Below are 22619 nucleotides of genomic sequence, written 5' to 3' on the forward strand. Positions count from 1 at the left end.
CCAAGTGCCCAGCACATATCTAGCAGCTAATAAATATTTGTTATATGAATTTTAAAAGAATAACTTTAGCCTATTTTGTTATCAGAGAAAGTCTAGATATTGTGAAAAAGAAGTCTCTGTGATTTTGAATTTCCATGGATAAGTGAAGGTAGGGGGTCCACTAACTTAAGGAAAGAAAAGATTGTTTTTGTCACAGGAATAAAGTATAAAGCCTCCTATATAGGAAAAATATTTTGAAAAAACTCCCTCAAACAATCCACTGAATCTGGAATAAAAGTGCTCCAGAGTTCTGCAGAAAAGCAGAGTCAGCATATCTTTGTTATTTTTCCCCTGAGGGTTTTTATACAAGAACAATCCCCATCCAGACAGAACTAGCTAGTGTAAAAATAATAATAATTAATGTGATCTCTGATTTGATCAATCCAAAAATCTGCTCTCCACTTCCTCCTCCCACCTCCAACTCCCTGTACATATGCCTTGACCAGGCACTCCTGGTAACTAGAAAATTTCTTACATCCTTTTGAAACCATAACTGGCAATAACCACTAGAACCAGGTTCAAAGGGAAAGCACGCAATTCAGATTGACAAAGCAAGTTCTTGAGGCAAAAAGAAGAGTTTGGAAGTTTTGGAGGAAGCTCTAGGGGGAAATGAACAAATTGCAGACAAATGTACAAAAGGCACCGGGGAGAAAGGTATAAAAGAAAGTTCAGCAAATAGAAATGGATAGACAAATCTAAAAAGAAGAAAAGAAAAAAGACAAGAGTGGGGGATCAGAAGTGAGAGGAGAGAGAAAGAGAGAGAAGGAATGAGAGAGGAAGACCAAGAAACAGAGACAGAGAGAAACGAAAGGAGAGAAGGAAGAAGATTGAAAAAGAGTGAAAGAGTGTGTGTGTGAGAGAGAGAGTTTGGAAAATAGAGAGATAAAGACAGACAGAGAAGGAGGGAGGGAAAGAGAGAAAAAGAGAGGGAGGGAAAGAAAGGAGGAAAAGAGGGAGGAAAAAGAGAAGAAGGAAAGGAGAGACAGGAAAGGAAGGAAGAAAAAAGAAAGGAAAGGAAGGAGAAGGAAGGGTAAAAAGGAAGAGAGGGAGTGGGGACGGACAGAAGGAGAGAGAGGCAGGAAGGGAGGAATGGATGAAGGAAGAAGGGAGGAAAAAGAGAGGGAAGGAGGGAAAAGGTAGGGGAAAAGGAAGGAAGGAAGAGAAAAGGAAAGGAGAGAAAGAAAGAATGAGAGAGAGTGAGTGAGTGAGAGAGAGAGAGACAGAGAGACAGAGAGAGAGAGAGAGAGAGAGAGAGAGAGAGAGACAGAGACAGAGACAGAGACAGAGACACACACAGAGACAGAGAAACAGAGATAAGAGTTAGAGAGCCAAAGACAGAGACAGAGAGAATGAGAATGGGAAGACTTAAAAGAATAAGCGAATCTGGCATAAAGGACTGGGGGAAGAAAGGAGTTTAGATTGAAAGATGAATAGAAAAGGAGGTGAAAGTGGGAGGGAGCTTGGGGAGGTAAATAAAACAGTAAGTAAAATGGAAAGGAAATCAGAAGAGTTCTTACCCCGTGAGAAAAGGAGGAGGAGAGCGTGCTGTGCTGGGAGGTACTTGGAAGAGCTTTTGTGACTCCTCCCCTGGAAAAGCTCGGCTCCCGGCCATCCAGAAGCAAAGTCATTCCAACTGACTCCTACTAGTTTTGAGACTGGTTCACTCAGAGGATTCGAGTTACAAAAGCAGGGACAGAAGCAAAGGTTTTAACCTCATGCCCGCCTGTGATCCGCTATCGTGATCATTTAAAAAATTCCTGGAACTATTTACGCACCCTTTTTGACTCTTCAGATCCAGAGAAAGAGACTGGAAACCCTCATCCTAAAATGCCTGCATTCAAAGTGCTTCCTAAAGCCGAGGTGAGTCTGAGATAGAGAACAATAATGTGTGGGATGGTGGGGGTGATCCCTGGTGAAAGTATAAAGTATAATTGCTCACTTGGAGATTCCTAGTAACTTTTGTTTAGTCTTTCAACCCCAGATTCAAAAAATGGACCCCAATGTCTCAAGGAAGCATGAATTTCCATATGGTCATTTAATTTCTCTAGGTATCTCCACAGCACAGACTGAGCATTTTCTTAGTCATGAATTAACATTCATTAAAAAAAAAAAAAACATTAGTTAATTGTAAACATTGATGGATAGTTTATCCTGAATGAAAGTGAGAGAGTGTCCCCTATTAGATCTAGAGCTTGGGCTGAGACATTTGGTTTTGACAGTTTAAAAAGTTGTTAGCTCCCTTTGAAGCACTTATTGTAATGCTATTATTTTCCTAGGAGTCATCCTTTTAATGAAATTTGCCTCAAAATCTCTTCTAACCTTTTCATTCTTAATAAAAAGAACTGCATTCACTTGGCCTAGAGAAGTGATTGGGGCTCACTGTAAGTTAATAAAGTCCCAAGAGAAAATGTGAAGATGATTGTGCATTTAGATTTCTTTTCTTCCTTATTAATTTGGCTTTCAACGGTTCTTTAGAGGCCATTGAGCTGCTTTTCATGGCTAATTATTTGTCTTTTTTTTTTAACCTATATATAGGAAAGGATCAAAATTGAATTTTATGGGCACTTTTTTCCCAATTTGACTTTTATAAAAAGAAAAAATGAATGGAGTTTGTTCCAGGTTTGGATGATATGCCCATAAGTACTGCTATAGTAGCCTAAATTTAGAAATGAGTTAACACAGTTTATCTGAATTCTTTTAAGATTCTTGTAGTAGGATATACAAATGGACTGTTAAAATGATTTTTTAATATTGCCATATTACTTTTTCTGATGCTTTTATCCATAGAAAAAGATTAAAATCTTGTGGATATGAATGAAGGATTTGATTTCTAGGAAAAAATAGTACATCCTTTAGGCACGCATTTCCAATTTAGGGTTGCATGGCTTGGTTTGGTTTGGTTTGGTTTGGAACTTACTGACATTCCTATCCTTGACACAGAAACCAACACTAGCATTAACTTCTGAATTTGTAACAAAGAAGAACTATAAATTATGATTTTTCCCCTCTCTTCTCCACTTTTAATTAAGGTTAATTTTTTTCTTTAAAAAAACCAATAATTTAGTTGAACTCATTTAAGATCAGAGGAGTAGATAAAATGTTTCTTTGAGACGGTTTTATTGCATATACATATTATTTTGTCTTCATACTGTTTGCTAAAAACATATGTTTAAAAGTGTAATAAACAGAATACTTTATTTCTACTACATAATGAACACATCTTAATGCAGAAAGAAACTCAAATATAGGGCTATGATATGGATTTTTTTTCAACTCAGTGCAATGATTCTCAACCTTTTATAATATGTACCATCCTCTAACTTTATTTAATAACAGTTGACATCCCCCCTTAAAGTGAGATACATCTGTCATTAGTAGTATTCTTAGTTTAGTTTAAATGATTTTTACTTGGGAATCTTTGAAGATCTGGAGAATGCCTTCTGGGATAATTGAACTAAATAACCAGTTACCTCAAAATCAGGAATTGGATCCGTTATCTTTGGTGATTTGGGACCATCACTTTTTAATTCTCTAGTGAAAACTGGAATTTTGGAATCTATTGAAAGATTAGGTTGGAATGGTTCAACTATTAGGTAATCAGTCTGCTTTTTGCATTAGTGGAAAATATATGATTTCCATTACCTATCATGACATCTGAACTTTTCTTGCATTTGTTGTCATCAATTCTGACTCCACTGCCATCTATCAGGCAAAGAATATCATTTTGAAAGACAGTTCATACCATTTCTCTTAGATGCTTGCTGTGAGTCTAAAATGTGGTTATGTACTTTTTTTAAATTGGAGGATAGACTGAAATTATGATTTCTTTGATTTATATATTTCCTGCTGTAGAAACTCCCTCTACTGATATAGTATAGCAAATAGCCTAAAATTTATAGTCCTAGAAAGTTATTTGGAGCCATTGAGAGGTTATGATATGTTTATGGTCACATAGTTGGTATGTGTCCAAGGAAGTTTCCCTTGAACCCGTCTTCCTTACTCCAAGGCTAGACCTCTATCTTCCCAATCAACTGGAATGATTGGTGCTTTAAAATTGTAATGCACTATGGAAATGTAAGCTATTGTTTCCCCTATTTCTAAAGAAAATGCATAAAGATTAAAGCTCTTATGACTCCAAAGTTAATTGGGAAGGAAGAGTATAGGGTAAAGCCAATAATAATCATTAGGGCTAGTATTTATATAGTGTTTTAAGGTTTACAGAGTGTTTTAAATACATTAATTTATACCTTGTTTTTATTTTGGAATTAACAAGTATGAACAAAAGTGAACATTTACAAGTGAATAGCAAGAGGGGATTATATATAAAACTCTGAAATTCTATTGCATGGTTTTGAAACACACATTAAATGTAGCATAATGATAGCAAACTACCACATATATTTTGCCTTCCTTGTGTTGTTTCTGTTCATTTTAATATTTCATTTATATGCTCTTCTTTTTTTTGTTTATCATTCTTTTTTTTTCTATCACTACTGTCTCTTACCCCCTGCTACTGTTCTCCTAAAAATTAAAATTAAAATTAAAATTCTCTATAATAAGTAAATCTAGTCAAATGTAGCCTGGATATGGCATGGGCCTGCCCTTATAATCTGAAGGCTACTCATTCACCCAAACTTGAACTTATCCTTACAGGTCTGGAATTTCCAGAGCAAAGTACACAATACTTAACTATAATTGACAATTCTCTCTAAGAATACTAGTAGTGACCCTGATAAAAGGGAAAGGGGTAAATGCAATTCTATTACTTCCCATTTATGTGAAATTACTCACCATGACATCATTAATTCTTAGTCATAAAATGTTTACTTCCAAAATAAGGCAAAAGCACAAAAAAATCCTAACTTTTATTCAAATCAAGATTTAATCCACATGTGACATTCAATAACAGCAAATGCAAAAATCATAAAACCATAACAATCCCCCGTAAACCAATGCACACAGTGTTTGTGGGAAGGCCTGGGGTAAAATTATAGAAACTTTTCAAGGAGTCATATGCATGAGGAAACTCATGTGTCAGTAGCAACTCATAACTCTTGACTTTGATGTCCTTTATTCTTTGCTTGGGAACAAGTTACATCAGAGATTATCACTACTCTGCCAGCTGTTCTTTTTCTAATACTCACTGTTTTCCTAGGAAAAGCTACCTCTCTTGAGCAATTGAGCTCTGGAAACAGTAATAATCCGTTTTCATTCACAGCCACCCTTAACTGGATGTTGAGGAAAAAATGCTTTGCTCTTTCAGTGATATCAGGTGTTATCAAGATCCTTGATCTTGTCATTACCCACAAAGGTGCTACTTCCATGTTCATAAATTCTGAAAAAAAGCTTTATATGATCACAATCTGTTGTCATTCTACCTTTCCCTCACTCTTTCAAACCTAAACTCTGTTCTTCATTCTCACAGTTATTTCTGTTTCTTTAATCTCTCAGTTCTTTCAACCCTACTGTAGGAGTTTTTCAAGTCATAACATATTCAGTGGCTACAATCTCCTTCCTTCCTCATCTTGACCACTTAGTAAATCAGTTCAACTCTACATTGTCTTCTTCTCTTGAGTAGCTTTCTTTATTGTCCTGCCACTAGACCTTGCCTTGCTGAGCTTCAGCCTTGGATTACTGCTACCATCAATTGGTTCACTCCTCCTCACATAAAGCTGAATGCACTTGGGGGAAAAATCGCAGAACCATGCTGATTTGATCTACTACAAATTTATGTTAAATAATTTTATCTGTCCTTATGTTAACAAGGCAATTCTTTTATTTTCTTTTACACTTTCCTAGTCAATTCAGTATCTTACCGGCCACTTTAGCTTTTCTAGACCTCTTCATCTTTCCTCAAGCCCCATGGTTCCTTGTTTTTCCACTCAATTAAGAACTTTGTTTCATCTTTCAGTGAAAAAAAAACCCTTAAGATAGTCACCAGAAGTTCCTTCTTCACCCTTCTTCCTCATATTTCATCAAACAGATGTCCTCTACCATTATTTCCTTCATTAACTTCTCATTTGATAAAATGGTTCTCTTTTCTTACCAAAGCCAGTGCCTCTAATGTACAAGAGATCTCATGCCTTCCTGTCTTCTCCAAAACACTTTCACCTCTAGCATCCCCTCCCTCACATGTATCTCCATTCTCTTCCTATTCACTAGCAACTTCTGTATCATTTACAAATATAACTGGTGACCTCCATCTTCATATATAACATCTCTTGATTTGTCCATTCCTGCTAGTTCATATATCTCCTGTAGCTAAATGTTCTGAGAAGGTATATAAAATAGCTATATATAAAATATATAAAATATACTTTCTGAGAAAGTATATAAAATATCTCCATTTTCTCTTCACTCATTCTTTTTTTTTTTTTTTTTAGCCCTCAAAAATCTGGCTTCCAATTTCATCATTCCACAAAACTGCTCCCTCCAAAATTACCAATAATCTCCTAAATGCCAAATCCAGTGGCTCTTTCTTAATCCTAATTCTTCTTGACCTCTTTGTAGTCTTTTGCACTGTTGATCATCCACTCCTCCATGATACTCCCTTCTTTTTCTTGGTTATTCTCCTACCTATCAGACTGGTCTTTCTCATTTCCATTTGTTGAATCTTACTCCAAGTAATGCTCATTAACTGTAAGTGTTCCACAGGTCCTATTTGGATCCCTCTTCTTTTTTTTTGGTGATCTTATCTAGTTATCTATCAGCTACCATGGAATATGTGTATATATACATAAATATGTAAAACATAATATTGTATATACTTATATTTATCAATTTTTTCTCTGAGCTTTAATCTTTATGCATTTTCTTTAGAAATAGGGGAAACAATAGCTTACATTTCCATAGTGCATTACAATTTTAAAGCACTAGAGAAAGGAAGATAGTATCTTCTTTCATAGGTCCTTTGTAGTTAATTTGGATATTTTTAAGAGTCAAAATAACTTAGTTATTCAAAGTTATTCTCAAAACAATATTCCTGTCACAATATACAAAGTTTTATAGATTCTTCTTATTTAACTTTATACAAAGTTCTATAGATTCTTCTTATTTCACTTCATATAAGTCTATTCATCTTTTTTTCTGAGATTATTGAGCTTATTTCCTTATATTTCATATAGCACAGGAGTAAACCATCATGATTACATATTGCAATTTGTTCAGCCATTCTCAAATTGATGGGCATCTCCACAATTTCCAGTTCTTGGCCATCCCAAAGAGAACTGCTATAAATATTTTAGAACATACAGGTTCTTTTCTTTTTTCCTTGATCATCTTGGGAAACAGAACTACTAATAGTATTGCTGGGTCAAAGGATATAGGCAATTTAAAAACTTTTTGGCATAATTCCAGATTGTTCTCCAAAATTGGTTGGATCAATTTGTAATTCTACTCATTTTGTACTCATGTATTGTTAGATAACTTGGTGATGCCCATGACTGGAACCAGAGCAGAGCAAATAAATCTATTGATCAAGGAAGATTTCCAGTTATAATAGATAACACTAGTACCCAAGCTTAGGAAATGAAATCTTATGTGGAAATTGCTATAGGCAAAGGACACTGAGTGGAGTTTCACAAACCTAAAACATGGTGGAAATTTGACCCTGAGAAATTAGAAAAGAGTAATAAATGTGGTATCAATGAAAAGATTGCGCAGATGTTAGATCATTACAAATACAAAATGTTCATCTCTATTGTATGAATTCAGTGGAATCTCCACATAGAAGTTCTGTCAAAGACAGAGGTGGGGAGGCTGTCTAGATTCATGGAATCACTTTGATATTGCAAAATAACTAATATTCAATCTATTTTCAACTAAAATGAGCTTGTGGCTTATCCCTAAAAAAACAAGCATTTAGATTTTCTGGAAGTTTTTAAATAGGTTCAAGTCTAATAAAAAAGTAATATCATTACTTCACAAAGTTTATTCCCAGAAAACTGTTTAAAATTTAAGATGTAAATAAAAATAATATATAAAACTGTAAAAATAAAAATATATAATTTTTCTATACTCCCATCAACATTTGCCTATTTCCCTTTTTATCATTTTGGCCCATCTGATAAGTGTAAAATTATATCTCCAGATTGTTTTAATTTGCATTTTGTTGGAGCTGCCATCTTGCCAGCAAAGCTTACTCTTTTTCCCTATTCCTACACTATTGCCAGTACCATTGACTATACCTCCACAATATCTTTTATATATGCTCCTTTTCTCCATTGACACTACTACTATCCTAGTACAGACCATCATTTACTCATGTCTACACTACATACCACAATCTTTTAGTTTACCTGCCTATAGTCTCTCCCCATTACCTTTTATTCTCTACACTGCTATCAAATTAAACTTCCAACCATGTCACCTCCTTATTCAATAAATTCCAGTGGTTCACTTTTCACCTCCAGAAACAAACATAAAATCCTTTGTTTGGCAATCAAAGCCCTTTATAACTTGACCCCTCCTACCTTTTTCAGTCTCCTTACAATTTACTTACCCCCACATACTCTGCATTCCATTGGCATTAGCTTTCTTGCTATTCCTTGAGTAAGACATTCCATCTCCCAACTCCAAGCATTTTCAGTGACTGTCCCTCATGCTTGGTGTGAATGTTCCTTCTCCCCAACTCAGCATACTGATTTTTCTGGCTTTTTTTGAAGTTTAACTAAAATTCCATACCTTATAGGAAACCATTCTGGATCCCTCTTAATTTTAATGACTTTCCTTTTTAAATTATTTCCTACTTATCCTGTATATAGCTTGCTTTTTATGCATTTGTTTTCATGTTGCCTCTCTCATTAGATTGTAAGTTCAAGGGCAGACATTGTCTTTACTTCTCTTTCTATCCTATTAATGTTTGTTGATTGATTATATATTTATTTGTATGTTGTCTCCCTCATGAGACTAAATGTTTTTTTGAGAACAGAGACTTTTATTCTTTCTTTCCATCAACTCTACTAAAATGAGGGAAAAGTATAATAGAGACTTGATGCATGCTTAGACCACCCAAGATAGAACCACATTTTTGAGATATGCTTGGAAATTACTACTAAGACTATTATAGGTATAGACCTTCTGGGTTACCTTACCATATGGTTGAGAACAGATGCTTTTCATTGTCTGCAATTGCCTTTAAAGGTACTTGACTGAGGCACAGTCTCTTTTTCTAACATATTTATTAATGAGGGACTCCTTCACACATAGCAGGAAGGAAAGTTTAAGGTCCTTCGTTAAGGCCTGAGGAACTTGAGAAATTGGTTTAGGTACAATATAGTTCCTGACCTGGAATCCTGGTTTCTAGTTGCAATATCTGACTTAGAATCCTGAACCCAAGACCCCCATGTGTGAAGTATAAAATGTTCAAGAGTTATATAGTTTCTGGGTAATTAAGCATTTAAGTAATCATGCTAGCATATAATTAATAAAAGGGGCCAATGACACTCTTAAATTCCAAAGACCTTTCATGGTACCCATTTAATGCTTATATGACCTGTAAAAAAAGTGGCATTCAATTCTGCTTGGATAACAAGAAATGAAAGAATTAATATAATAATGAGAGATAAGCCTATTGTAATGAGGGGCTAGGGGAATGTGACTTTGATTATGTTATTTACTTCCAGATCACTCCCAGCTTTGGGCAATCGAGGTAAAAAATTTATCCCCACCTGAGCCTGAATAAAGCAGAAGGGGCTGGAATCCTCCTTAGATTAAATTCTTCTTAAGGTTCTCTAGTTAAATGGGGCAATAACTGCAAGACTTTATTTCATCATTCAACCTGCCCTTCAAAGAATTAAGCTTTTACCTAATCTCCAAATGAGGAAAGGGGGAAAATATCCTTGATCTCCCTAACATTTGGCTACCTAATAATCATTGATCTCATATGGCTTGAGCTCCCTAATTGGGATCTTTAACCCTATACAAAGAACAAAAATAACAAATGAAACTATTTTAAAACCAAACCTTCAGTCCATTTCTCAGGATTAATTTGAAAGAGACTGGCAGCCCATCCCCTGCTTTTGTCATGGTGCAGCAAAATATTTTCTGTGAATGAAGGACTCTTTCACCGCTGGAAAGAATGACTGTATCTCAACCAAATAGAGTTTGAAACTCATAAAGTAGTACCAATGGAAAGAGACTGCTACCTACCACCTAGTAAAGTTAACCCATGCCTTTACCAGTTCTCACATACACCCAGAATAGGTTCTGAGGATGTCTCTGTATGAGATAGTTTAGGCTTGCTCCAGACCCCTCATGCATTCATTTTATCATATGTTTTTTTCTGCCATAGTCCATATAATTGATTAGTACCTTAATTCTTTCTACATGGTTTTTCTCTTAATCATTATAATTATTGTATAAATAACTTTCCTGCTCCTGTACTCTTTATTCTGCATCAGTTCATTCAAATCTTCCCTGATTTTTCTGAATCTATGCCTTCTGTCATCTTATAGATCAATAAAATTCTATTATTTTGATATTATAAAAGTTTTTCAAATATCCCCAAATTGTTGAATATACACATTGTTTCCAAATTTTTCCTATAATAAAAAGCTTTGATGATTAATTCATTGTTTTTAATTGATTATTAAAATGTTTATTAAAAGTAATTATTGTTATCATTTTCCATTTTTGTCTTCTTTGTCTATATTCTTTATGAAGTGGAACCCTGGGTTGTTTTACTTTGTGGTTGTCTTTTTATTAATAATTTGTAGCATTTTTAATATAGTTGTTGATAGTTTATCTTTGTTCTTTTGAAAACTCCTTTGCCCATTTATCTACTGGGATGTAGCTCTTATTTTTATCAAACCCTCTTTGTACATCTATTGACATAAACATGTGATTTTTTTTATAAATGTTATCAGCAGAGTCTATAATGTTCATAGTTTTTCACATATTAAACCAAGCATGAATTCCTGATATACATCACACCTGATCAAACTGAATGATATTGTTAAAATATTGCCCTTTGTTAATATTCTATTCACTATTTCTATAGCAATATACATCAGAAATATAACTTTATTTCTCTACTTTATCTGTCCCAGGCTTAGTTATCTTAAACTTATGTCATGCAAGGTTTTTGGTAGGATGTTTTCTTTCTCTAATTTTGCAATAATAACCAAAAATTTTTATATTAGAGTTAATTTTTCTTGAAATGTTTGGTAGAAATAAAATTAGATTATGTAAACCCTCTTATTTTTGTTGCGCCAGTCTGTGTATCTTGATTTTTTTTTTGCAAATTCTTGCAATATATATTGCATATATTTTTGCAAATATTTCTTGCATTTCTGTTATCAGATTTCTTAGCTTATGTATGATTAGCCAAAATTATTTTTTGATAATTTCATTCATCCTTATCTATTGTGAATTCTCATATTTCATTTGTATATGGTAATTTGGTTTATTGTTAATTTTTTAATTGACAAATAAGCTAAAATTTAACATTTAAAAAACAGATTTAGTCTGTTACTGGCAGAGGTATGCTGGTAAATGTTTTTTAGACAGGTTTATTTTTACCCAATAGCAATAAGAAATATTTTCATATAAGATAATTGGTCATCACATGTTGTAGAAGTAATTATAACTATTTTCAAAATGACCACCATGAATATAATTGCAGTTTATGCATAAACAATGATTGTTGAAAGGTAAAGCGATATAAAGATTTCATGAAGAATTAGATGTGTCCCTTCAAATCAAATCAACATTTATTCTGATATTTGACTTCAATTTAAAGGGAGGAAAATATAAAAATGGAAATAAATATATAGAAAAACATAATTCAGGAAGAAATTATGTGAAAGATTAATTACTTTTAGATTACACAGAAAACTCATGTTCATGTGTTAATATATACAATGTTTAAGAAAATAATTGGTGGGTCCTGTACAAATCAATCACCAATTAACCCTAGAAATAATAAAATAGATTACATTTTAACTGACAAGAAAGACTTCTTATTGATTTAAGGATTATCCCTGAGTTAGCTTTCTTTGATGAAATTATCCATTGTCTTTATGATTTATTCTTTGACTTATATTACTAAAAGCAAAGGTATTAAACACAACTGGGTCATGTGTGGCCCACAATACTTTTGAGTGAAACATGACCAAGATTAAAATGCAATTGGGAATTATTTTTATAAATAAAATAAAACATGAATAATGCTAATATGTGGTTTCCTAAGCCAATATGTTCCTGTAGAAATTCTTAAATACCATTTAGAGGCCCCCATTTCTATTTGAGGTTGGCTTAATGACATTTTATTTTATTTATTGATCATATTTTTGTCAGTTAGGGAGACATTTAATATAATATTTTTACATTTGTTTATGACGTTTTATGCTTTAATACAAGGTTATTTTTGTAAATGGGCAGATAGGTGGATAAAATAGATAAATAGATAAAAGGTCAGGCCTCTATCAATCAGGATGATTGAATTCAAATCTAGCCTCAGATACTTAGTAGCTGTGTGACCTTGGACAAGTCACTTAACCTTATTTGCCTCAGTTCCTCATCCATCAATTGATTTGGAAAAGGAAATGACAAAGCAGTCTAGTGTCTTTGACAAGAAAACCTCAAATGGGGTGAGTTACAAAAAGTCAGACACAACTGAACAACAACTATTTTTGTAAAGGTACCATTAACTACTGAGGAATACAAATACTCCTTTTTTATTCCTTTTCAGTGAATACTGGAAATGTAGCGTATCTATTTTTTTTAAAATAAGTCCCTTAACTCCTTTCTTTTTTGTCTTTTTGTTAGATTTTGCTAGGCTTGGAAGGGGTAAATTGAGTTCCCTATATTATTATCGATGTCTTCCTTGTAGCAGTATTAGCATTTCTTTTAAGTATCTTGACATTGTTGGATTTTTACTTTCTAATCTTTTCTGTTATAGTTCTGTTGTTTGATGGGTGAATTCATAGCATTCACTTTCATAGTAATAAACATTAATTGGGCTTTCCCTTTCACCATTTCTCTTATAATTTTTCCTTTCTTTGTTCTCTTTGCTCCTCTTTTAAAAAGAAGGCACAGACCCTGATCAGTAAAGTAATTCTTACATTCTTTTTTCTCTTCTTTTAATTCCTCCTTTGTGATCTATACTCTATAGTTGAAATTTATTTGTTTGTGATTTTTCCTTTCCCATCCTGGCCTTTTCATTCCTGTCCTGTTTTCTATGCTTCCAAAGGCATGATGACTAAGTAGATAGAGCATAAGACCTAGAGTTAAGAACACCTGAGCTTAAATCCAACTTCAGAAACTTATCATCTGTGTGAATCTGAATAAGTCACTTAATTCTCTCTCAGTTTTCCCAGCTATAAAATGGACATCATAATACACGTAACCTTCCAGGATTGGTTTGCCATGAAGATAAAATGAGATAATATTTATAAAGCACTTAGCACATTGCCTAGACCATAGCAGGTACTCTATAAATTCTTATTCCCATCTATTTCCTTGTTGAATTTATACAGCAAACTTGTGTTTATGAGAGAGAAACAGAGAGAGACAGAGATTTATTTTGTGATCCAGGAGGATTTCTGAAGAGTCCCTGTGGTAGACAAATATTAAGGAAGTAAGAAGAAACTTCTTTCTTGACAGAATTATTTGAATTGTAGTACTATAAAGACTTATACAGAAAATTATATGAAAAGTCCTTGTGGAAGAGGCAAGTACAGTGTATTGTGAAAATGTTGCTTCTCATAATTATTGAACAGAAGAAATAAGATTAAAAGCATATATATTGAGTGGGAATATTAGGAAAATTCTTTAAAAGTTTTAATTAATATCTGGAATAAGACAATTAAAAGTACTCAGTTATTGAGAGTCTAAAATTGTTTGGAAATTCTCAGATTAGGGAGGGCTCACTCTGATTAATAAGAGATTTTATTAATACATACTTATAGATAGAGATATTATTAATCTCAAACCTCTTAAAAGGATCATTTTCTGCCTGATTGAGCTGGCATGGGAGCTGGCATTATCTTCTGCTATCACACTACAGAAATATAATGACATTTCTTAAAGTGCTCCCAGGCTGCACATACTGCTCAACTCTGACTATATTATTAATGACCTAAGGGAGGCTGGCTCCATTGTCTACTGCAGTCCTGATAAATTCTGACCAGATTTTGGAGATCATTCTAGTCTCAGAACTCCTGGTGGGACTCCAAACATGTGAGCTATCTGTAAACTATTTTAGCTTTTTCTCCCGCTATGACTGTAATAAAATTTCTGTCTTCTGAACATTTAGAGAACCCTAAAGGTACTTTTGCAGCTAGAAATTTAGCCTACTTAATGTTGATTTCATCCTCCCATTTGTTTGTATGTCTGAAGTGACTGAATTAAGGAACTTAGTATTATTTCTCTTTTGCTTTTTTGATCATTGTTTCCTCTGGTGCCTTTTTAAACTTTTCTGAGGTAATAGAGTAGGGAAAGGGAGTCAAATAGAAGCTGGATTAATCTTTCATCCAATGTCTTATCAAGAAAGTTATCTTTTATTTTGACAGCAAGTCAACAGTTCAAAAATTATCATTCTGTACTCATTATGTGCTATTCACTTGGCTACATCCTGTAGATTTTTAAAAATGAGGAGGGAGGAGAAAAATGGCTCTACTTTCAAGGAGCTTACATTTTTCTGCAGGGATACAACATGCAAGCAACTACATACATAAGTGTGTGTGTGTGTGTGTGTATGTGTGTGTGTGTAAATGGAAAGTAGTGTTGTTGTTTATCCTTTGTTCTCAAAGAGTACCAATGACATCAGGAAAGTGATGTCATGACTTGCAATTAAATTGAATTTAAGTGAAGCAGGGATATGCAAAGTCACAAGTCTTACTTTCTTCTCTGGAGCTATCTGAGTCCAGTGGCAAGATATATATCAGGATGAATGGAGATGGTCCTTTTAAGGTAGTGCCTTTCCCAATATTAGTTTGTTTGAGACAAAACTCATTTAGTGAATAAAGAACAGGCAAGGGTTGAGGCAAAAAAAATGGAGGTGCAGCCAAAAGGAAGGTATTGACATTGTGATAGGGAGGAGATGCAATTGGCAGCAGGTTGGTACAGTAGTTAGAGCACTGAACCTGGAGTAAAGACACGTGACTTCAATTCTACCTCATATACTTACCTTGTGCAAATCACTTAATCTCTGTCTACCTCAGTTTCCTCATATGTAAAATGGAGAGAATAATAGTTGTGAAAATGAAAAATATTTGTAGAGTACTTTGTACATCTAAAAACACTACATAAATACTATAAGTTATTATTACAACTATCATTACATTATTATTGCAAAGGGTGAGATTTTAACTGAGATGTGGAGGAAGCCAAGAGTCATAGATGAAAACATAGAGCATGCCAAAATTGGGGAACAGCAAATAAAAAGGCACAACAGAATTAAGAGGCAGAGTATTCTTGTTTGAGGTAACAGCAAGGAAGCCAGTACTGCTAGATAGTAAAGTTTATGGAGGACAGTCGACTAGAAAAAGAGGAAACAGATAGTTTGGGAAGGACTTGAAAGACCAAACAAAAAGATTTATATTTGATTCTCAGGGTAATAGGGAGCTCCTGGAGTTTAATGAGAACATATGTGTTGGAGGAAGGATGACATGTGCTTTAGGAAGATCACACCGAGTGTGAAATGGAATGGAATGAGGAGGAGACTTCAGACAGTGAGACTCACCAGAAGGCTATTATTGTAATTCAGGCATGAGATGATCAAGATCTATACTAGAAAGTCAGAGGACAGAAAGTAGAAAGTGAGGTGAGGAGAGAATACAATACATGACACAAAGACAGAATCAATAGGACTTAGCAACAGATTGGATTTGTGGGGCAAAAGAGAGTGAAAAGTCAGGGAGTCAGGGATAACACTGAATTTGAAAGGTGGAGTAAAAGGGAAGTTTGAAAGTAAATGGTTTTTGAGAGAAAGATAAGTTCAGTTTTGGACATATTGAATTTCAGATATTTACAGGACATACAAATTCGATGTCCAGTAGGCATTTGGACATGTAAGACAGGTCAGAAGAGAGAGTCCTCTCGGTATGTGTATATATGTATACACACATATATTTATATGTATGTGTGTCTGAAAATCATCTGCATAGAGGTGATAGTGAATCCATAGGTCACCAAGCAAGCCAGTTTAAAGAGAGAAGAGAAGAGGACCTAAAGAAGAGCTTTGCAAACCCCATGCTTAATAATCATGAACTGAATGAATATCAAGCAAAAGAAATTGAAGACTGGTAAGAGGGTAGGAGGAAAACCAGAAGAAAGCAGTGTTGCAAAAAATTAAGAAAAGATAATATGAAGGAAAAGAGAATTATTAACATTGTCAAAGGCTAAAGAGATGGCACGAAGGATGAGATTTGAGCAAAAGCCATTAGCTCTGGCAATTAAGAGATCACTGGTAACTGGAGTGAGTTAGTTTCAATTGCATAATAAAGTTAGAAGATAGATTTTAAAGAGTATAGAAGAGAATGAGAGAAGTAGAGGCATTAGTTACAAATGGCTTTCTCAAAAGGGCTTAGACACAAAATAAAGAAGATAAAGGTTCTAAGTAAAATAAATGAATCAAATGAGTGATTTTTTTCCTAAGGATCAGAGAAAGATGAGCTTGTTAGTGAATAGCAGAGAAGCCACTAGTACATGAGGAGACCTTAATGATTTTTTTGAGAAAGTAGGGAGCAATTTTCTGGGGAAGATGGGATGGAAAGGGATCACATGTGGAGGTATGAAGGTTAGGTGACTCAAGAAAAGGGGGCAGTTCTTCATGTGAGAACTAAACTGAACTGAGAGGTGAAGGAAGAGATTATGGATGAAAACATTTAAGTGATATGAGGTCAGAATTTGGGAAAAGCTTTTCTCTTTAAGCAAATGGCCTTAATTTTTTCAGTGAGCCAAGTTTCTCTGGCTAAGAAGAAGCTAAGAAGGTGGGAGTGAGGACTGTCAAAGGAAATTTGAGAAAGGAGAGAACAGGTTTAGAAAAGCTGCTATGATGACTAGGATCATGATTCAGTTGGGGAGATATGTTATCCTTCTTAGATGAAGATCCAATTGAGATTATGTAACAAATTTCTAGTGAATCCAATCCAAACAATTTTGAATTCTTCTTCATCTTTCAATAACATATGAAGTAGTTACTAGAGGTATTATCATTTCTCTTTTACAAACTAGGAAAATAAGACTCAGAGAAGTTAAATAAATTCCCTATCATTATAGTTAAACTGATTATCTAATAGCATATAAATGAACCAATGCATTGATATTTCATTTTTCAACCAGAAATTTTGTTTTATGCTGATAAAGTCACAGGAAGCAAGTAAAATCACTCCATAAATCAGTGAATGAATTTCAAACTTATCCTTGAGGACACCATTTTATTACTGAAGAGTTCTGAGATGTCTTAATAATAGCCAAAATAGAGTAAGTCATCTTAATATTCTTTAGTTAGAATAATGTCACAAAACACAGAATATTTTTGTAGAGGAACTAAAGCTTCTACCACTTCTTCAGGAGGATTCATAGAAAGGATTTGTACAGTAAAGCAACCATAGAATTCTCTCTAGTTCCTGTTTAGGAACAAGAAACTTGATGCCATAGAATTCATATGTGGTATTAAAAAAAAGAAGGGAAAAAATATATGTGCTCATTTTCATTGAATTATAATTATCATGTCAAAGATCAAAGTTTAGCTCATTAAAATGACATTTCAAAGATCAAAGCTTTGAAGGAATTTGACATTTATGCATGTTATTCTAAAAGTTAATAAAAATAATGTGTTCCAAGAAAGAAACCAGAAATGGAGGAAAATGGCCACGTTAAAAAAAAAAAAAAGTTGAATGCCAATACCAATTATTTCTTTTCAAAATTATGTGAATTAAATGAAACAAAAATTGTTTATTCTAGCTTTCGAAGAAATATGACTTGGGAGCAGTTGTTGATATCCTAATAGTCTGGATGAGCTGTTTAACTTCAGATAATGAATGAGGCCCTCATTTTCTCAGATAGTTGTCATTTTTAAGCTATAATACCATATGTCAGCCAAAGAATATTTTCCCATCATCTCATAAACTTTTTCATTTTTTAAGGAACTGGCTAAATTTTAAATAGAAATATTTGTCTTTCCTTTCCCTCCTTTTGCTGTTTGTTTATTATTTTAAGTTGCCCCATGTAGAGAAAATGAATCCTTAATACATAATGGAAGATGGACATCTGGAATTGATTCTGAGTAAGACTATTCTCCTCTGTTTGGTTTTTCTTTTTTTTAGATTTTAATTTTAATTTTTGTTTTTTGAATATGACAGCTTTCAACCAACATGTACATTTCTATGTTCAAAGGAGAATTGTAAAAGAAAATTGTGTATGAAACTGCAAATATTATATACACCTTAATTTTAAGTATAAAATAAAATCAATTTCTTTCTTCCAAAGCTATATTTTTTGTCTCCCTCAGAATTTTTAAAAATTTCTTTCTGTGGATTTTAAAATAAGTATTTTATTGAAATTATTGTTTCTTTTTTATTTTTTTGTGATATCACTTTAATTTTTCACCTCTTCCTCTGTTCTCTGCTCCTATCTCCTACTTTCCCTCTTCCCCACAAAACCATCCTTGTAACTAATAAATTTGGTCAAAAATTTTTTATCTGCACATTGATCTAAAAAATGTATGTTTCATTCTAAACCTCCAGTTTCTCACATTTCTGTCAAAGAGTGGGAAATATGCTTGATACCATAGCACGAATTAGCATCATATTCATGTGAGCACGTAAGTCTTTCAAACTTGTTGCCTTGCTTAGAACCACATACTTATCAGTTTAACCACAGTGACCTTTCAGTTAAAGGCTTCACACAAGCATCCCCTAGCCAATTAAATTACTAGCATTTATATATTGCTCTGAGGTTTGCAAAGTGCTTTACATTTATCATCTTGATGAATCATCACAGGTCAATGTTACTAATATCCCTATTTTATAGATGAGCAAACTGAGCCTGAGAGAATTTAAGTGATTTGTCCAGGGTCACAGAATTAACAGTCTGAGGCAGGATACAAACTCAAATCTTCTTGACTCCAAATCTAATTCTCTTTCTGCAACTACATTACTCAATTGCCCACTCTAATTGGCTTCTGTTCCCTTGTATTTCTTTGTATTTTGTATTTCCAAATACAATGACTTTGTCCATTCTGTCATATCTCCTATAGGTTTGCTATAGGCTCTTACTGTTGAATCAGTGTAACCATTGGAGGCTTCCTACTTTGTTTTTTTCCCCCTTTCCTCTGCAAGAAATGGTCCCAGTGATCTTTAAGTCTGCATTTTCCTGAGGGTTACCATTTTTTTTCACAATCAAACCAGTGATCAGTGTTTTCAATTTTTCTTAGCAACTGCTTACAATTGTTTGTGGATTCTGTAATACTTAACAATATTTAGCAAATACTTAACCAAATGCTAAGGTCTTACATCCTTGCAGATCTTTGCCCATATGTCTGACCTTGTTTATTTCTAGAATTGTGCCACATCTCCTACTATAAAACTCCTAGGCCTGAGTCACAAATTCAGCAGACCCTTCTCCTTTGTGCTACATGATTGTGGTTGAAACAAATGAAAAACTTGAGAAACAGGAGTTTTTTGGTAATTAATAATCAATTTATTAATTAAGCTAGCTGACAATAAATTGTCAGTTATTTCTTTCATCAAACAAAAAATAGAGACAACAAATGCCTTAAATATTTTTTAATAAAGGAATGTCTTTGAGGAAAAACATCAAGTCTGTGGTGAATAATTAATGAGGGGGTAAACTTTTAAATGAAGAGGTAGTCTAAAAGCTTTCAGTTCCTTCTGCTGAAAACATGAGACTCAGTCACCTCCAGCATTTATTAATCTTTATGAAATATGTGTACAATAAATACAAATATACTATGTGCTTGTTTACATATATGCAAAAATATTCAATTTAATAAGCATTTATTCAATGCCTATTATATGCCAGGAACTCTGCTGAAGACACAAAAAGAGATCAAAAGCAATTCCTGCCTTCAAGGAGGTGTGTGTATTTATGTGGATATAAATGTATTATACTACACACACACACACACACACACACACACCATGAAGGGAATTTGGGAAGACAGTAGATCTTTGACTGGAAGCTTCAATCCAAGTTTTTTGTTCCAAAATGCCTAGTGGAACTTGGATCTTTCCTTTCTTTACCTCACCTCAGTTCTTCCTTCTTTTTTCTAAACCTTGATTTATCTTTCAGGTAGAACTGAAGACTGTCACTTTGCTGGATCAAGCAGTCTCAGTTACCTTCTCTCTCATTCTCTCACAAACTGCTCTCATCTCTTTAAAACTCATTGGTAATCCATGTTCTGACTCAGAGTTCATGATGGTCCAAATTGCTTTCAGGACTGAGAGAGAATGTTTGTTCCCCTGAATTACAAACCCCAGAATGACATTCAGTTCTGCATGAACCTCTGCAAACAGTAAGGTTGTCACTATCCTCAGGAAGTTCCTTTTTGCATTGGCTCAAAAAACACAATAAAAAATCTAGTGAGCAGGAGAGAAATATTCACACAACCAATATGTGGGGGACATGATTCGCTCAAGAGTTGGGAAAACCAAAGGACAGAGGAAGAATGGAGGCTAGAGAAACAGATTAAAGATGGGAAATGATCTGTTGATTGGTATTAGAGCAATCAGACTCTACTATATCTCATGCATAGTTTGAGACCAGGACTGAATTTTCTCTAATAGATGACTCATGCTGATTGTAGATAAGGGAAGGACCTTAACTTTAAAGACCAAGGTCACCCACTATGTCTGGAGCCATCCCTGGTTGTCTTGACCTGTCTTGCTACTGGATTCTGATGATTGTATATAGCCCTGCAAGTCAAGATATCAAGACTTCTGATGTCATTGGTCCTCTTCAAAAATAATGGATAAACAACAACATGCTAAGAGTAAAGTCCATGCTTCCCTTTCCCCCCTTTTTTTTGTCAGAGAGGGCAAATGTTAAACCCATTATTAATAGTTATTAATAATGTGCTTTTAAAGTCTATGTGCACATTCCGTTTTAATTTAAATTACTGCCAGATTCAGTGAATATTTATTACCAGTCATAACTGTGTGTGTGATGGCTTGGTACTGATGAATTGAAAGGGATAGAAGTTTAGATCTAAACCTCTCTCCTGGACATAATCCAGTTAAAACAATAGTCTTGAGCCTTAGAAAATAAAAGAATACTTTATGCATGCACTTCCAATCCTGGTTCTCTATATATTACTCTGTTCACTTCCACTTTACTTATGTATTCAGAGAACTTCAGAAATGGAAAAGGATCTTAGAGGTTATAATGAAGGAATAAGCCCAGAGAGATTCCCTGCAATATAACAAATATTAAGTCTCTACTATATTGAGAACACTCTATTAGGAGCTGAATGACATATAAAACTTGACTTTTAATGAACTTAAGATCATTAGAATATGATTATTAATTCCTTCTTATTTATTCCTTCATATTGTTTCAGAATGGCGTAGTAGGCATATTAAATTTCTACTGTTCTCAGAATTTGCAAGACGAGTTGTTCAGTTAAAATGCAGTGAAGCTTTTAGAATTCAGAGATACTATAACTCAAACTTCTGATGGATAAGGAGCATATTAATTAACACCAGCAAAACTAGGATTTGAAGGGGAAAATTTGGAAATGACAGAACAAAGCTTTCACAATATATCTAAGAATGACTTCAGCATAGTTTTAGAAATACGAGTTATCCCACAAACAGTTAAAATCTGTTGGGTTTTTCCTTTGCTTGTAATGCCCTCACTGAATCAAAATATGACTCTTTGTTCAAAGGGAGGTAATCAGTAAAATCAGTATGAAATTGGCAATCAGAAAAATGACTTTTACCTCTCCAAAGTGGTGGAAATCTCAGTGGATGAAATTTCCAAATCTACTGTTTCAAAAATTCAAGGTTCCAATAAAAGTAGAGAGGTCATCCTTTTGATTATGATTCAAATTCAAGGCCTCTATTTGTACAAATCAGAGCTCAACTGGAGCAAGTAGTCACTGTAATACACAATCAGTTGTTTAAAAGTAGCTTCCTTTTCTTTTAATCAAATTTCTACATATGTAAATAAAATTAATTTAAAATTTTAGATGGGTCCACTTAAAAATATTTCTCTTTTAATAGGTATACTGTGATCAATAGTATTATATTTGTTGTTTCTCACATCAATTCTATGGGGAGAAAATACATTATTATTTTCATTCAATAGAGGAAACAAAAGAGGTATAAAGTGCCTTAGTCAGAGTCATAAAAAATATTATTTTAGAACCAGAATTGTATTGAGTTTTTGTTCATAGCCTATCTTACTAGTGGGCTTCTTCCTCATCTTCTAAAAACAAATTTAAAAGTTTTTTTTCAGATTAAATACATCATTTTTGCTTTATGGTTATATTTATGGTTCATTCATTTTGTCTAATTTTTTAACACGCTTAAACTTGAATTTGAGTAATTTTACTTTAGACAGACTGGCATCTATGTGACCTTGCAAAATACCCTTTCTGTTTTTAGGCATGA

At 33.8% G+C, this 22619-nt stretch overlaps 1 protein-coding gene across 1 annotated transcript in view; it reads left to right on the forward strand.

Moving 5' to 3' along the window:
- Positions 1-1291: 1291 nt before the first annotated feature.
- The window catches only part of S1PR3 (sphingosine-1-phosphate receptor 3), a 33413-nt gene continuing 12085 nt past the window's right edge, over positions 1292-22619 (forward strand). Inside the window, exon 1 of the mRNA XM_051998167.1 lies at positions 1292-1899. The gene's annotated coding sequence lies outside the window, so the exon portion shown is untranslated. The remainder of the gene's footprint in view (positions 1900-22619) is intronic.

This window comes from Antechinus flavipes, chromosome 1 (assembly GCF_016432865.1).
Source record: "Antechinus flavipes isolate AdamAnt ecotype Samford, QLD, Australia chromosome 1, AdamAnt_v2, whole genome shotgun sequence".
Classification (NCBI taxonomy): Eukaryota; Metazoa; Chordata; class Mammalia; order Dasyuromorphia; family Dasyuridae; genus Antechinus; species Antechinus flavipes.